The 8,843-nt window shown below is 41.4% G+C and overlaps 1 protein-coding gene across 3 annotated transcripts in view; it reads right to left on the reverse strand.

The window, feature by feature from the left end:
* The window catches only part of stra6 (signaling receptor and transporter of retinol STRA6), a 99,815-nt gene extending 92,811 nt beyond the window's left edge, over nt 1-7,004 (reverse strand). The window contains exon 1 of one of the 3 annotated variants that reach the window (XM_028823199.2): nt 6,868-7,004. The gene's annotated coding sequence lies outside the window, so the exon portion shown is untranslated. Of the gene's footprint in view, nt 1-6,515; nt 6,685-6,867 lie in introns of those variants that run through there. The other 2 variants (XM_028823200.2, XM_051920631.1) reach the window with 2 other exon arrangements.
* Nucleotides 7,005-8,843: the final 1,839 nt, after the last annotated feature.

The raw sequence follows: 8,843 nt of genomic DNA on the forward strand, positions 1-8,843 counted from the left end.
AGGGCTTTCTCCATCGGTGCACCCAGGCTCTGGAACTCCCTACCCTTAGTGGTTAGGCAAGCCACTTCAGTTGCCACATTCAAATTACACTTAAAAACGCACTTCTTCACATTGGCTTTTAATTCTTAACTTGTTTCATTTTCTACTTGTTTTTCGCTATTTTCTTTATTTTATTGGATCCTCTGACCTGTTTTTAGTTCTTAGTTCAAATTCTCTCTTAATGTTTGCTTTAATATTTTGTTTTTAGTCCTGTTTGTTTTAACTGTACAGCGCTTTGGTCGGTTGTAATGCTGTGTTTTTAAGCGCTCAACAAATAAATATGGTATGGTATGGTATGGTATGAAATTTGAATGTGTTTGTATTTTACTTACAATAAAGTTTTCTACCCACAAGGTTAGCACTACCTAAACTTTTTTTCAATTTCCAAAGCATATCAGTCTGTATTCAGGATTATGTCTTGCTTGACTATATGCTTCATCGTCTTGTCTGCTTCTGCCTATTACGGTATTCTTCTGCACATAATTAGCTTCTGTGATTTGGTTGACATTCAGCAGATGCTGCTGCTCGTTGTTTTATTTCCTTCACGTCTTTTTGATTTTTGCGATCACTTGGCATAATAAACACAATGAGAACAGATCACTTTGCCGAGGCTGACCCCAATTTTTTGTATTTACAGAACATATCTGCTCATGAGATTAAGACCAAGATCAAGGTTCTAGCCCAATTAGTTTGCAAGCAATCTCATGACAGATGGACAAAAAGTAGCATTTTATATGTACTGTATATAGATGGGGCGGCACGGTGGCTCAGTGGGTAGCGCTGCTGCCTCGCAGTTGGGTGATCTGGGGACCTGGGTTCGCTTCCCGGGTCCTCCCTGCGTGGAGTTTGCATGTTCTCCCCGTGTCTGCGTGGGTTTCCTCCGGGTGCTCCGGTTTCCTCCCACAGTCCAAAGACATGCAGGTTAGGTGGATTGGTGATCCTAAATTGGCCCTAGTGTGTGCTTGGTGTCTGGGTGTGTTTGTGTGTGTCCTGTGGTGGGTTGGCACCCTGCCCAGGATTGTTTCCTGCCTTGTGCCCTGTGTTGGCTGGGATTGGCTCCAGCAGACCCCCGTGACCCTGTGTTCGGATTCAGCGGGTTGAAAAATGGATGGATGGATGTATATAGATGTATAATTTGAGAAAATTCTAGTGTTGGTAATTGCTTTAATATTACAAATGAGTGATCTTTGTGTTGTACTTTGTACCACAAGTGACCCATTGTAGACTAAACTTTTTTTTCATTTTGTTACAAATGGACAAGTCCCAAAATATCGACATATATTGTTCACATCAAATGAGACCTGCTTTAATAAAATGACATTATTGACACCAATTTTGTAATTTCCAATTTCTTAGTTGGATGTTACCACATGTAATGAAACATTTGGATAAATCCAGTTAAGAATTTCAATTTGTGTATACATAGAATGTTTAGATGGTGGTTAATCTGAGACATAAGGTTGTATAAAAGTGAAATCCATCCATTCATCTTTTCAATTTCCAAACCTGCTTTATCCTGAGCAGGGTAGCAGGGAAGCTGGTATCTATCCCAGCAAGCACAGGGCACGGTTTGTATTTCTAAAAGAAAATTAGTTTAGACCAAGCTGAAATTGTCCTTTTCTGAAATCTTTGTGTTTCAGCTCAGTTATATTAATTTCAATCAAATAATTTGTTTGAATTGAATAAACCCAGGTAAATTACCTGTTACTACATAAGAACAGCAGAACATTAGAAACATTTTGACAAGAATGGGCTATTCAGTTCAACAAAGCCTGCCAATATTATTCACTGAACAACATCAAGTCAAGTTTTGAAGGACCCTAAAGTTCTTCTCTCCACTACATTCGTTGGTCACTTATTCCACTTGTCTAAAATTCTGTGTAAAATTTACGCTTAGTTCCAACTATGCCACTGTGCTCTTGCTGAACACATTTTAAAGTAATAGTCTCAATCCACTCTACTAATCCTTTTATGATTGGAAGCATTTCTATCATCTATCCATCCATTATCCAACCCGCTATATCCTAACTACAGGGTCATGGGGGTCTGCTGGAGCCGATCCCAGCCAACAAGACAGGAAACAAACCCTGGGCAGGGCGCCAGCCCACCGCAGGGCACACACACACACACCCACACACCAAGCACACACTAGGGACAATTTAGGATCGCCAATGCACCTAACCTGCATGTCTTTGGACTGTGGGAGGAAACTGGAGCACCCGGAGGAAACCCACGCAGACACAGGGAGAACATGCAAATTCCTATCATGTCATCTATTAATCTTCTTTTACTTAAACTGAAAAGGTTCAACTCCTTTAATCTTTCCTGATGACTCAATGAAATGTATTTTTTGGTTAAACTGACTAAACACTTTTTATAACATAGTATGGCAATAATGGTCCACTGTACTTAAAGCCCTTTGCCCTAGTGCTGGAAAAACAACCACATAAAACTGCACAGTAAGAAGTTTATTTGCCACTACTGACTCCTTGCTTGAGTCACATGCGTCACTGAAGGAGACGCTATAAGAGTAAACAAACAACTATACTTTAACTGTAAAGCACCTAGGGAAGCTGTTGACTAGAGATGAAAACAACTCAAAACAGTGAAGGATAATGTCCTCATCACCAACTCCCCATGTCACTTCACCCGCTGGTGCTCAGTATAGGCCAATGGAAGCACCTGCACTGTAGCTGTAAAGCACTTTGAGGCGTGTTTATAATGAGAGGCCCATATACAAATCACAAAGACACTGGGTCAGCTACTCCATCTGACTCCCTAAGTGAAGGGCGTGAGTCAATAAACACTTTCACATTGAAGAATTGGAAAACCAACTGCTGTATGTTATAAACACCTTGTCATGCTGCTCAGTAAAGAACAAGAAAACCATCATTTATTTTTGGTGAATTTTTTTAAATGAAACGGTCCATCTTTGTGGTGCACAGCTAGTGTCCGCTCTAACATAAATAGCAGATGACATGTCACTGATTAAGCACAGGTCATTATTCAGGTTAAATCAACAAATTACTTAGAACATGCGATAACTGACCGCTCTCTGAATGGAGGTCATTCAAGGGTCAATACCGCCGCACTCCTGAAATGAATTAGACTAAAACTTTTATCTGAATCTTCTTGTGGGTCCTATGCTATCTGTCAAGTTTATGGAAAATGTGTACAGAAATGTGAAGTGACACTCTTCTAATATATAAAGCAGAATGTGTGTTTGTCTGGTATGCAAATCCACACCATTGGACCTAAAAATTAGGACTTGGCACAGGTATGCAAAGTCACTCCCCAGACTTTTACAAATAAAGATGCCAAAGTGGCTCCTCAGAGAGATGCCATAAGCAGTACCGGTGCCACCAGTAAGGCAAATTAAGCATTCAGCTAGGACTCAGATCACAAGGGTGAGGAAAACCCAGCCACACAAGTTAGCTACCGAACAGTCGGCTGGCGCACTAATAAACTTGCCCTAGGGTGTAAAATACCTAGCACTGGCACTTGCCATAGAGGAACTATTGTTCGTTCCCCCCAAAAAAAATCCAGGTGAGGGTTCCAGAGAGAACATTTATTTATTTAGATTTATAAAAGGGGTGCACAGTGGGTAGTGCTGCTGCCTCGCAGTTAGAAGACCCGGGTTTGCTTCCCGGGTCCTCCCTGCGTGGAGTTTGCATGTTCTCACCGTGTCTGCGTGGGTTTCCTCACACAGTCCAAATACATGCAGGTTAGGTGCATTGGCAATTCTAAATTGTCCCTAGTGTGTGTGCTTGGTGTGTGTGTGCACGCCCTGCGGTGGGCTGACGCCCTGCCCAGGGTTTGTTTCATGCCTTGTGCCCTGTGTTGGCTGGAATTGACTCCAGCAGACCTCTGTGACACTGTAGTTAAGATATAGCAGGATGGATGGATTTATAACGGGTACCATAAGTAGCAATGAAGAGATAATAACAGATTTGTGAAATACCAAAGTGTTTGTGCAACAGACTCTTACTGCACAATCACACAGGCTAGGTTCCAGTGATAGGATGTGTTGTATCCTGCAAGGTACTTGTGTATATGTTAAGTATTTCTGTGTTGTCCATATATTAGCCATATTCAAAGAATCCTTCCAAGAATGAAATGGTTCTGAATCAGAATCACTTTTATTCGCCAGTACTTTGACTTGGTAGATTTGGAGCTGCTTATAACAGAACAAAGCATCACATACAAATAACATAAATAGCATTTCTATAATATATAAGTTTAAAAGATAAACAATCCAAAAAAGAAAAATGTGATACAAGTTTGCAGAACAGTACTATTATAAAGGTGATGTGCAAGTGAAAGTGTGAGTGCACGTGCACACACACACATGTTACATATACTGTATACACACACATTTGTACAGTTTCTGACAGAATACATGAATATATATAGAAGCCAGGTTAGGTTACTGATTTGAGAGGGCTATGGCTCAGGAAAAGAAACTATTGAGGTATCTGTTAGGTTTAATTTTAATTGACCTGAAACGTTTACCACAGGGGAGTTTATGGAATAAGTGATGAGCAGGGTGAGATGAGTCCATGGTGATCCTTTTGACATGGCTAGTGACACGAGATGTATACAAATCTGCAACAGATGGAAGGGTACAGCCAATTGTTTTCTCAGCAGACCTCACAACATGCTGTATTTATTTTTGAAGTGTGCTGTTGCTGAACCAAACCAGACAACAATGGAGAATGTGATTACACTTTCAATTGTGGCTTTGTAAAACTGAACTAGGATTGGCTGGGAAATATTTAATTTCTTTAGTTGGGGTAAGAACTACAATCACTGCTGTGCCTCTTTATTGATGTAGGTGGTGTTAATGTCCCAGCTGAGAGTGTTGTGATAGTTGTGCCCAAAAATTTGAAGGATTCCACCATACTGACTGCAGAGTCATTAATTTTTAGTGGAAGAGGTTGCAATTGTTGTTTGTAAAAGTCAATGACCACTGTCTTGGACGTTAGTGAGCACTAGATTGTTGGAAGCACACCAAGACACAAGACACCTCTTTTCTATAATGTGTTTCATTCCCATTAGCAATTAGACCAATAATGGTGGTGTCATCAGCAAACTTAATGATTTTAACTGAAGGATCAGTGGCCCTACAGTTATTGGTGTACAAGGAATAAAGTAGGGGGGAAAGTACACAGACTTGAGGGGCACCTGTGCTAATATGGAGACAGTCAGAGAGGTGGTAGCCCACACAAACATTCAATTTACAGATGGAAGAATTCATTTCAGTCTGTAGACATTTAGTTAACTACAGTTAAGGGACAATGGTGTTAAAAGCTGAACTGAAGTCAACATACAGTATTCTGGCATAACTTCCTTTACTGTTCAGATGCTCCAGCACAAAATAAAAGCCCTTTTTGATGGCATCGTCCACAGATGTATTTGCTCGATACGCAAACTGAAAAGGGTCAAGAACAGTAGCAGTAACAGACTTCCGATGGGTTAGAATAAGTCATTCAAATATTTGCATTAGAACAAAAGTAAATTCTTTCTCAAGGAACCAGGAACTAAGGAACCAAACAACCCACTACAGTGCTATTGATGAACTAATATTTTTAAAGACTTCACAGTGGGCTTATAAAATTTAGGTTTGGAGGCATAATATTTTCCTATGGGGATTTTATTTTGTGACTACACTTTCGTTTTTTAACACCTGCAACAGTGCCAGGTACCCCAGTAAGTTGATCATATAGCACAGCACTACACTTTACTTGGATGTGCAACCCCTAATAGAAACATGGCTTGATAAAGAACCGTTTTATTCTGGGCTTTGAAAAGGTTCCTAAAACTTGGAAATAAACATAAATATTTAGTTTACAGTTGGCTACCTAGCAGGATACTTAAAGAAAGTGCTTCTGAATTTAGCCTGTGTGGTTGTACAGTATGCACCAGTAGTCGTTTTAATATCGGAGCCCAGTGGTATATTTCTCAAATCTGCTATCACCTGTTCATAGTTATTTATGGAACCTTTTACGGACCTACATAAGTGCAGGTTTTTTCCAGATGACAGATGGATTTTCCATGGCATCGGTCTGAAGAACCACTTTGGCACTTTTATTTTTAAGAGTGGGTGTAATTTTGCCAGACTGAAATGAACTCAAAACCCGTGAAAATATATTGTTCTTTTAGCCCATCTTCTCCTTTCTTGTAGCAGTGTACATTTTGCTATATTTTCTCAAAGGAAATGTAAGGTATGCCGAAACTCACAAACTCACATTAAATTATTTTAATGTACTGCATGAAGTCATGCCATCGTAAACTTATTTATGAAATGGGTTACACATTTCACATTCATCATAGAACGATTTCATATGTAAACGAGTAACAGTTTTGAATACAAGAGAAAACATCCCGAATTACTATAGCCCCTCCAATCCCCATTTACTGCAGTAACACAATAAAAGTTATGAAGGACGGAGAATGAAAAGATTCATGCAAATCACCGTTTCCCTTTCTAATGGGCGCATCGTCTTCTCTCTCTTGCGCTGTCCTGTATGTCACACACTGACCTACTAGCTTCAGCCAGTCCTGTAGTGTGTCACTTGTGGCTTCTCTCTGCATCAGTTGCGGGATAGCTTTAAAACTGCATGTTCTCACAGCAGCCAAGAGTGAACTTGACGAATGTGAAGTCGAGTAAACTGCACCGCGGCTGGCCACACCTGCTTCGAGCACGCGAGACGGAAACAAAGCGAACAGCAATGATCCCGAAAATGAATTCCCCATGCACTTTTGAGAGAGAAAACAAAAGAAAAAGTGAAATAGAGCAGGCGGAGGTATACAGAAATAAACGAATACCTTTTGGCGGTATGAACAGACTATAGACGTATTGAGAGGAGTCGTGCAGACAGGCAGAGGGGGATCTTCAGTCTCCTGACAATCCGGCAGACAGCGCACTGCCACTTTTCCTGCCCCCAGGACCACCCCCAGTGCTAACCGCTCGAGTAAAGCTTGTGTAAGAGCAGCTAGAACTTTAGCCCTGAGGTCATTCCGGTTGATAGTCTGCACAGTTTACCCCATCGAATACACAGAGTATGAGGATTGTAGAAGAACGAATTAAACACAAAATGAAAACAATGAGAAGAGCTAAGAACACTGCGAAATGTATGATATTCACTTCGTTCAAAGACCTTTTTAAGAACAGTATTGGCAAGTAAATGATGCAAAGCACACAGAGAAAACATAAAAAAGCATTATAAGTCTAAAGTGTAGCTTTAAAAAAATACAGACAAAAGAGATCTATTGGACATAATCCTTGTAATGTATTCTTTAATAGAACCATTACCGAATTGAAATGCATTATATAATGCCGCCTTAGTCTCCAAATGCCGACAATAACATACAGTACGCTTAAACGGTGCACGTTTATTTATTTAATGCAACATATAATGGTACGTTCAATTCAAAACAGTGCAGATTTGTGTGCGGTGTAAAAAGATGGCTCGAAATTCCGTCTGTAAACGGGTTTTCGTGAGTCTTGCTGCTATGGCATCCCACCCAGGGAGTGTTCTGTCCTGGCTGGAGGCTGAAATGCACGCCACATGTTAACAATGAGCACCTCATGAAGACGGAGAATAAAACCACAGTGTGCCACGCAGTTCATGCAGAGGGCTCGCAAACAAGGAGTGTCTTTGACTTTCCAGCTGCGCGAACTCGCCGCAGACATCGTGGGCGCAACGTTGCTGGAGATCGGACAAATAATGAATTGGGGGGTGGTCGGGGGGGGGGGGGGGGGGGGGGGGGGGGCGGCTGTGTTTGGAATGGCAATGCGTCTCAGAATATGGCTGGGATTTCCAGACTGCGGGATCATCGACTTTAGTGGTTTGTTCTTGTTCTGGTATTACAAAAGAAACATCAAACGAATCTTATTTTTGTAACCCAATATCCTTAAACCGCCTAATCTAATCAAAGACAAAAGGTTCCACATTTAAAAGTTTTTTCAATTATATGGATTGCAGAACGTTTATAAGTGTAAGTTTAATATGGTGCCATATTCATATGTTTTAAATAAAATGTATATTTGATTGCAATTTTACATAAGTTTAAATATCTTTTTTGCCATGGGTCGGTGACTTTATCGCTCGCAAAAAAAAATGTGAAAGTCGTTAGACTGTGCGTGAGATGAAGGTAAGCTAACTTTCACTTGTACCTGAAAAGTGTCTCGGTGGGTAGCGCTTGAGCTCATCGATCCAGGGTCTTGAGTTCGACTTTGGGTGGAGAGCGCCCCAATGTTCTCCCTTTAGCGCAACAAAATTCAAACACGATCGATATAAGGTTAGTGGAGGTGAGCGGCTAAAATGATTGACAATTGACGATTAACACAAAACAAGAAGTCGTTTTGGCTGGCTTCTGATCTGGCTAAACCAAACGTGTAGCTTCGCCACTCGGTGACCCGTTTTTCCTGATGTACTCCCAGACACCTGATGGTTGTATTGCTTGGCCATTCCGAATTGGCCTTGTGGCTGCCAGTGTGGACCCTGGTATCATATACCCATCCATCCATCCATTTTCCAACCCGCTGAATCCAAACAGGGTCTGCTGGAGCCAATCCCAGCCAACACAGGGCACAAGGCAGGAAACAATCCTGGGCAGGGTGCCAACCCACCGCAGGACACACACAAACACACCCACACACCAAGCACACACTAGGGCCAATTTAGAATCGCCAATCCACCTAACCTGCATGTCTTTGGACTGTGGGAGGAAACCGGAGCCCCCGGAGGAAACCCACGCAGACAACATGCAAACTCCACGCAGGGAGGACCCAGGAATCG

The sequence above is a fragment of the Erpetoichthys calabaricus genome, chromosome 17 (genome assembly GCF_900747795.2).
Source record: "Erpetoichthys calabaricus chromosome 17, fErpCal1.3, whole genome shotgun sequence".
NCBI lineage: Eukaryota > Metazoa > Chordata > Cladistia > Polypteriformes > Polypteridae > Erpetoichthys > Erpetoichthys calabaricus.